This window comes from Pseudonaja textilis, chromosome 2, assembly GCF_049901715.1.
Source record: "Pseudonaja textilis isolate UNSWEBS1 chromosome 2, rPseTex1.2, whole genome shotgun sequence".
Classification (NCBI taxonomy): Eukaryota; Metazoa; Chordata; class Lepidosauria; order Squamata; family Elapidae; genus Pseudonaja; species Pseudonaja textilis.
Window position 1 is genome coordinate 170,515,086 of NC_141991.1, and position 8,619 is coordinate 170,523,704.

The window sequence follows — 8,619 nt, forward strand, 5'->3', positions numbered from 1 at the left end:
TATTAATAATAGTAATATTATTATCCTGAGAAGGATAATAATAATGCTACAGCCATACAACTTGGGTAAATATACATAGATATAAAACAATATTGTGAGGATTAGGTGTTCAGAAGACTGGTGGCATGAGGGGAAAAATCTGTCCCTGTGTCTAGTTGTTTTGATTGTGGACTATAGCTGAAATGGTTGTTTGACTATAAACCACAAACCATATCCACCAAAATAATTCACAATTCACTCACCCCTTGGCAGAATCCATTCAAAGGTATAAAAACCCAAGGAAGAAATACTTTCTGAATATAAGCAAAACTTGTTTCCTTTCCAGCAAAATCCATCCCAAGAAGAGTTATACACAGAAATTCTAAGTAAGCAATTTTACTGCTGGGCTTTGTGGGGGGGAAGTTGGGAAACAAAGCACACATTCTCCTTATCTCTACTTCCTTTTCAAGGAAGAATGTTTAATAACTTTGAAAGTTTGCAACAAGTACACAATATTGAACTGATCTAATGAAAGTATTGTAACAGTGGATAGTTTTTACTTTCGTGTTTCATATTGTATTTTCATATTTCTTTTTGTGGAGGCTTGTAAAAGCTCTTTAAACTTTGAAGAAGTAAGGCAAAGGGAGGGAAATGGGTGAGAGAAAAAGGTTTTGTGGGCTGCTTTTATGTCTGTTTCCCTCTTGCCCTCGTTGTTGTCAGCCATTCGATTGTGGCTGACAATTGTGGCCACTCTATGGATCAGCCCTCTCCAGGCCTGTCTGTCTCACACAACTTCTTCCAAGCTGTCATGGTCAGATGTTCATTATTAAGAAGTTAAATCAGGAGGAGGGGGAGGAGGAGGAAGAGGAGGAGGAGGAAGCATAGTGTACATTACACTGAGTTCCTGGAGGAATATGACTGGAAATGTAATTCATCAGTTGTCTTACTGTATGGCAAAGTGAAATTGGACTGTTTTATAACTACAATATTGCAGAAATATTCAGTGCTATGTTAGAAATGCTTGCTCAAAAATAATCTAAAAGCATTTGGAGGAAAGAAAATCTTTTCTCAGAGAAAATACTTTGAAAAGCATACTGCGCCCCGATTTTAACATAAAATAAAATAATGGCCAGTAGATGGCAGAATAGTGAAAGCTCATGACCACTGCTAGTCTGGCTGTATTATTCCTTAGGACGGAAGGCACATCATGTACAAACAGCGGCGTCAAAAATCTACTCCTGTCAAAGGACACGGTGTAAATACTGAAGGAGATCATGGCAACCTCAAAGACAGAATCACCTCTTGAATTGGAACTGCAGTGCCATGGCAAAGTTATCCTAATTGCTATGCAGCTTGCCACGCCACATTCTGCAAGTTTTACACTCGAGATAATGAGAGATAATGTCAAGTGTTTCAGGTTGGAGTGTTCCTAGCCGGCCAGCCGGCCCTGACCTTTATCAAGTTATTCTAAGCAATTTATCCTCCTTTTACCATTTCTAAAAAGTAATTTTGAAAAGTCCCAAAGGTGTTTTTTTTTTTTTTCCAAGAAGCAACTGGACTTTCTGTTTTTTCTTTAAAGACATTTTGCTTCTCATCCAAGAAGCTTTTTCCTCTCTGACTGGATGGTAGGGGAATGGAAAGATTTATACTCCTTGTAGACAACTGGTCATTTGCATTCTTTTAGTGAATAGTTAAGGTCACTTGGAGGTTTATCTGTGTCATTCCATACATTTAAGGCATATCGGAAGAGGTCAGGAAGATCTTCAGCCAACATAACGTATGTGTACACTTCAAACCTAAGAATGCACTAAGGCAGAAGAAGCTTGTGCACCCCAAGGATTAAAACACCCAGACAGAAACTGAGCAATGTGATATGTGTAGTACAATGTAATGAGCCATCTGCAGATCTATAATAGAATAACAGAGTTGGAGGGGACCTTGGAGATCTTCTAGTCCAACCCCCTGCTTAGGCAGAAACCCTACACCACTTCTGACAAATGCTCCAACACTGGAAGTTATCCAATCTTTTCTTAAAAACTTCCAGTGTTGGAGCATTTACAACTTCTGGAGGCAAGTTGTTTCACTGATTAATTGTTCTGTCAGGAAATTTCTTCTTAGTTCAAAGTTGCTTCTCTCCTTGATTAATTTCCATCCATTGCTTCTTGTCCTACACCCAGGTGCTTTGGAGAATAGCTTGACTCCTTCTTCCTTGTGGCAGCCCCTGAAATATTGGAACACTGCTTTCATGTCACCCATAGTCCTTCTTTTCATCAAACTAGACATACCCAGTATTTGTACACTGGGGAAATGAAACAACCACTTCATAAATGCATGGCACAACGTAGGAGATCAAACCCATCAGGATTAGATTCAATAGTCCATCTGCATTTAAAAGACACAGGCCACTCCTTTGAAGACAATAAAGTACATTTTTTGACAAATCACTGGTTTGAAAGAGGGATTAAAGAAGCCATCTATGTCAAAACTGAACAGCCCTCTCTCAACAGAGGGGAAATAATACAACATCATCTATCTCCAGTCTACAACACAGTCCTTTCAGCAGTTCCAAGAAGGCTCCACACCCATTTGCACCACTCAGGTGACCCTGATGACATAGATAAACCTCCAGGTGACTTCACCACCCACTTAAAGAATGCAAATGTCCAGCTGTCTGCAAGCAGTAAAAATCCTTCCATTCCCCCACCATCCAGTCAGAGTTGAAAAAGCTTCTTGGATAAGAAGCGAAATGTCTTGAAAGAAAAACCAGAAAGTCCAGTTGCCTCTTGAAAAAGCACCTTTGGGATAACCATGACCTGGATGACGGAGAAGCTCCATAGATAAATATGAAAAGGCCTAAAGAAAAAATAAGAAATAAAAAAGATAAAAGAAAAAGTGTAGGAAACAAGGCAGATAGAACAAAAAAGAAAAAGGCTATATATAAACGACTTCCAGCCTTCTTTAGAGCAGTTACAAACTTATTTTCCCTTCTCCCTCTTTAAGATTATATTATGTGGTTCCCTTCATTGCTTATTCAACCACTTAAATAAGCAAATCCATTAAAACACCAATTGATTTTTCCCCATTTGCAGCAAACAACGCCCCCCCCAAAACCATAAGAGATACTTATTGTTTTATCCCTAATCAGATAGGCCAATTTAGCCATTCCTGCAAATTCCAACATCTTCACAATCCATTCCTCCACTGTAGGCATTTCAATGATCTTCCATCTTTGTGCATATAATAGTCTTGTTGTAGGTACCATATAAAAATCCCATGTATTCCTTTTTTGCAAGTCCTCCATGCATGGAAAATGTTCCTTCATGTTTTTCACCTTTCCAGCATTGATTAGAACATCTTAGATAATTTCTTTGGTGTCCTACATCAAAGTTACGTCATTTTATAAAAGATGTAACACAATGTAAATTTCAAGCCATATTCTTTCTCATTGATCCAGCTGTATGTTACAAGCAAAATTATTAACCCAATTTATTATACACTCTGGCAACTTACCCTCCTCCTGTGCTTTGGTGTGCCTCCCTCCCGGTCTCATATCTCACATTTTCTAACAATCAACCTGTGTGGTTTTTATTGGACTACGGTGGGATGTTGTTCTGTAAAATATAGCATCTCGCTTATTACCCACAGAAGACAATATTTGCCCTCCAAAACTTCTTAAATAAACCAAATGACTGAGCAGCCTCAGGAGAAAAAAACACGAGTCATTTACAACATAAGGACTGCATCAGTCATTGGGTGGGACAAACAGGTGCAATCATTAGCAAAGCACATCCATGCATGCCAACTCGCAATCAGATGACATGTTGAAAACTTCTTAATTTCACAACATGTGGACAGACTTAACCATAATTTCAAATGGGAAATTCTGAGCATCCTAGCCAAACCCAATCCAAACATGCTACAGAATTCCCGGAAGCCTGTCTGTCAGACAAAAAGGCATCAACAGAGAGATAATCAACATATACATGCCATTCAAAAGAGACAAAGAACCGAAAAGTCTGCAAGAAAAGAACTAAGCTCAGAGAGTCCAAGGACCCCACACAATCCCCTTCATGTAAAAATTGATTTTAAAAAAAACCTACACACATACACATTCAAATTCAGAGAATAAGCTTGATATTAGTGTTTGTTTGTTTACAAACAAACAAACAAACACTCATGCATGAGTCCTAATGAATAAGAGAAGCATTGTTGTTGTTTTTAAATAAAAAAAGTGGCCATGAGAAAAACCTTGTTGGCAGAAGCACCTAATGGTGTCAGTAATGAACAACACACAGCCACCAGAACCTTGTGTACTCCCTTTCCTCCAATTAATTTGATCTCTCTTTTTTTGCAGCACAGGACAGCACTCAGTCAAGAGAGTATTATACTTACGTTTAAAAAAACAGGTTTAAAGCTTTTTCAAAAGATCACTAAGCCTCTGTGTTTATAAGCAGCTTATAAAGATCTTACAAGTGCTATGGTGAGGCATTCATGGACAGATAGCTTTGCGAAAAGCAGGCTCCCTTTTATCCCAAAGCCAAATAAGTATGGAAGGCAGTCATCAGAGCGAAAAGCAGAACAGATCATACCCACAACAAAAACAAATATTTATTTATTATTTATCTATTCGTTTCTTCGTTTGTTCAATTTCTGCAGCTACTGATTTCAAGCTAGTGACTTGGGGTGATGAAAACTGTTTCAGGAGAAAGGACTGTGTTAAAACAGGAATAGCTAAGGATTACATCAAACGTCAAGAGGCTCAGCCGGGAAATAAGAGAGAGGCGGTGTCACAAGGACATGACAGAAAAACAGGGTTCTCCAGGTGCATGTGTGTCATGGCTAGAGGCAAGTGAGGATGGGCCCACAATCAAGAAATGAGAATAGAAGGCATTCTAAAACATGGGAGCAAGATATGGCAGACATCTAGAAATGCCAAATACTCCAGAGATGTGCACTTTTTAAACAAGTTGGCATTGGGTAAATGGCAGCCTGCAGAAACCATTATCCTCTGAATTGGTTTTGACTGTTTCTCTGTGGCTGTGGTCCATTTCAATTTGACATTTAAAATGACTTACTTCCAATGATTGTTCCATTTTGCTGGCTGCTGTACTTCTATCATTTCAAAGTGCTTGATCATCTGAGATCATCGATGTCTATCCGTATTTGTGTAAGCCTGCCTTAGATTGGAGTCTACAGGGAACAGGGCAACATGAAGCAATTCACTGACCTAGTATGATACTCAGCTGTACAGAGATGTCACCTTAGGACCCCTTTCTTCCGTAGCTTTTCTTATCCATTAAGAAAAGAAAGACAGGGCAAGATCTGAAGCCTTTTTACTGCAGCATTAGCTTTGGCGAGGCTATCACACAAGTGGGAGATTCCCAGGAGTGTGAAGGAAACTTCAAACTTTTTAAGGATTAAAAGATAAAAGGTAAAGATCTATGGAGACTCTCGGTCAGCCAGGTCATAGTTGTCCCAAAAGTGCTTTTTCGAGAGGCAACTGGATTTTCTGGTTTTCCTTTGAAATCATTTCGCTTCTCATCCAAGAAGGTTTTTCAGCTGAGAGCTGAAGAAGCTTCTTGGATAAGAAGCAAAACATCTTCAAAGGAAAACCCGAAAGTCCAGTTGCCTCCTAAAAAAGCACCTTTGGGGTAAAAGGTAAAGATTTTCCCTGCCAGTTGTATCTGGCAAGGGGTGGTACTCATCTCTGTTTTTTAGCTGAGGGAACCAGCATTGTCTGAAGACATTTCTGGGATCATGTGGCCAACATGACTATATACCAAAAGCCCACGGAATGATGTTACTTTCCCACAGGAGTGGTACCTATTTATCTACTTGCATTCACATGCACTCAAACTGCTAGGTTGGCAAGAGCTGGGGCAAATAATGGAAGTTCACTCCATCGTGCAGTACTTAGCTCTTGAATTACCGAACTTCTGGTCAACAAGCTCAGCTACTCATCCACTGCACCTGTTTTAAGGATCACAAATGCTTTTAGATGCTAAATCCCTTAGGAACCCTCAAAAACGGTAGGCCATGTCCACAAAATATATCTTACCTGCTATGGAATCAGACAGACCAACTGAGCAGCTGAAAAGAATTGGGAGTGAATGGAATATGGTAGTAGAAGCAGAGGTGGGATTCAGCCAGTTCTCATTGTTTCAGATGAACTGATTGTTAAATCACACCACCACCACCCACCATCAAAGTGGATTCTGGGTGCTGTGCTGTGCAATGAGAAATGGGCAACAGAGTGGCTAGCACGAGGGAAGGAGGACACCACTTTCCCTCTTTTTCTCCCTGCTCCTCCTCCTTCCCTTGTGCCAGTTGCTCCATTTCCTGTTACTCCATTTCAGCACAGTGCCAGGATCCACTCTGGTGGTAATTTAACAACCAGTTCACCAAGGGTCAGGTTGGCCATTGTGGGAGGATTATCCCACATGTGTGGCATACCTGGAGGAATATGATGGCCCACACCTCCCACTGACTCTGGGTGAACCAGTTGTTAAATTATTTGCATCCCATCACAAAGTAGAAGGCATGGCTGGTTTTGGAATGTGAACAGGAACAGTCCACATTGCAATACATTCTACTAAAGGACTGATAAATTGAACAACAAATCATCACAGTAAAGAAGATGATCACAACAAATTCCAAGTTCTGATGCCAGTTTGGCTTCACTAGAGATTAGTTGGCCACCCACAGATGTGGTTTGGTTTGGAGTAGTAAATTGTGGTTTGGCATAGTAAATTAATATATACAACTTGGGTGGTTTGATTTTTCTTTTCTTTTATGTTCAAGGAACCTTAACTTAGAACTTCAGCATCAAGATTCAAGTCTTGCCTTTCTTTTTCTTTGGGAAAAAGTTTGAATTATTTTGTGCAATATTCTCAGGGTAGCATTTAGCTGGTTTTCTTTATTATTTCTCTTCAGATCAACTCACATCTCAATACAGATATGTCAGAATATTCTCTTGCAATTTTCCTAGAACTCAGCAGGCAAACGATTCCAGATGTCCATCCCTTTTTAGAAAATACACAGTCTCTATTAGGTTACAGGAATCTCTAGTGTGAGTGATAAATTCAAATTTTCTTTTCTTGCAAGAGGCATTTGTAAAACTCAGGAATACATGAGGGAAATTTCATCAGCCCAGAAAGCTGTTAGAGAGACATGTGCCAGCTGGCCTCAGTCCATATTAAACTAGACACTTCAGTGGAAGTAATGGGGGGCACAGAGGAGGAAAGAAACAAAGAGTTTAAAGTTATCTGCCACTCATGCTAATGTCAGCACAATTATCTTGTTTTTTTGCTTGTGGAAACATAAGACTAAAATAGATGTGATGTTATTCATCCATTATTAATTGCAAGTGTGATCTCTAATTTTGTAAATTGTCCACAGAGGGTAAATGTCCAAGCTCTGCAAACTCTGGCTATTATGTTCTTGCATATGATGTCACCCTGCAAATGTGGGGAGACATAATATTGGGGTGTCATGGCCATGTTTCTGTATTTTGGTGTGGAAATGAGTACCTAGGACAAAGTGTCCCCATTTAGGTAGAAACTGTGACATGGAGGACAAAAGATTTAAATAGTTGCTTCTCTTGCCATCCTAATCTGTGTCTTCCATTACCAGTCTGCAGGTAGCAACCAAAGTATTGTTTTGTTAAAAACAAGGCTAATAGTTTGCTGTTTTTAGCGGATATTTTAAAAATAAAATTGTAGCCTAGTTTCAGTGGTCCCTGGGAGATTGTCCAACCACAAGTTAACTAGGTCTGGCTTTGGGTACTTGGATTCTAATTTTAATTCTATATGATGAGAGGAAAGCTTAATGATCCCATCTATTAATGCCATCATCCAAATTAGATTCTTATACCCTCTATCATATGGCAAAACAGGAGTTGCTACATCATAACGCAAACTGTCCCTTACAGATTTAGACTCTATGGTCATTAGGCAGATTTTCCATTGCCTCCTTTCCTAGGGCTGAGAAAGAATGATAGACCCAAGGTCACCCAGATGATTTTGTGCCTAAGGCAGGACTAAAACTCACTGTCTCCTGATTTCTAGCCTGATGCCTTCACTACTGCTCCAAACTGGCTTTCTTTTCTACACATGGACCGTCTTACACATGGGGCCAGCAGGTGGCAGCACCTTCCCTAGTTTATTGTGGAAACAAAGGAGGGGTAGCCCTGAAGGCGGCCCTGTGTGTGTGTGTGTGTGTGTGTGTGTGTGTGTGTGTACAACACTTGAGAAGTCTATTGGTATTCTTGAGGAAACTGATTAGTGGGGCGGAGGGGGGGGGGGAGAGAGCATCCAGCAGGGAATGCTAAACAATTCACCTCCACTGCAATTCTCAAAAGCTGATCTTGCATTGTCTTGCCTTTATTTACACACAGAGAGATGGATCCTATTACATAAACTGGACAATCAATAGAAATCTACTGTCTTAATGTATAGATAGAGTGGAAATTATTGCTCTATTGCATATGTCATTCCTGGGTTTCTGCAACCAATCAGCAATTAAAACTGATCATGTAAGATTGAACATGTTGAGGCAATTGTCCAATTCTGCTCTAAATATGGAGCTGCTGTTTTGCTGAATCAGGTTGAACCCTCTGGGTGTCCTTTAAAGGTCATGTCC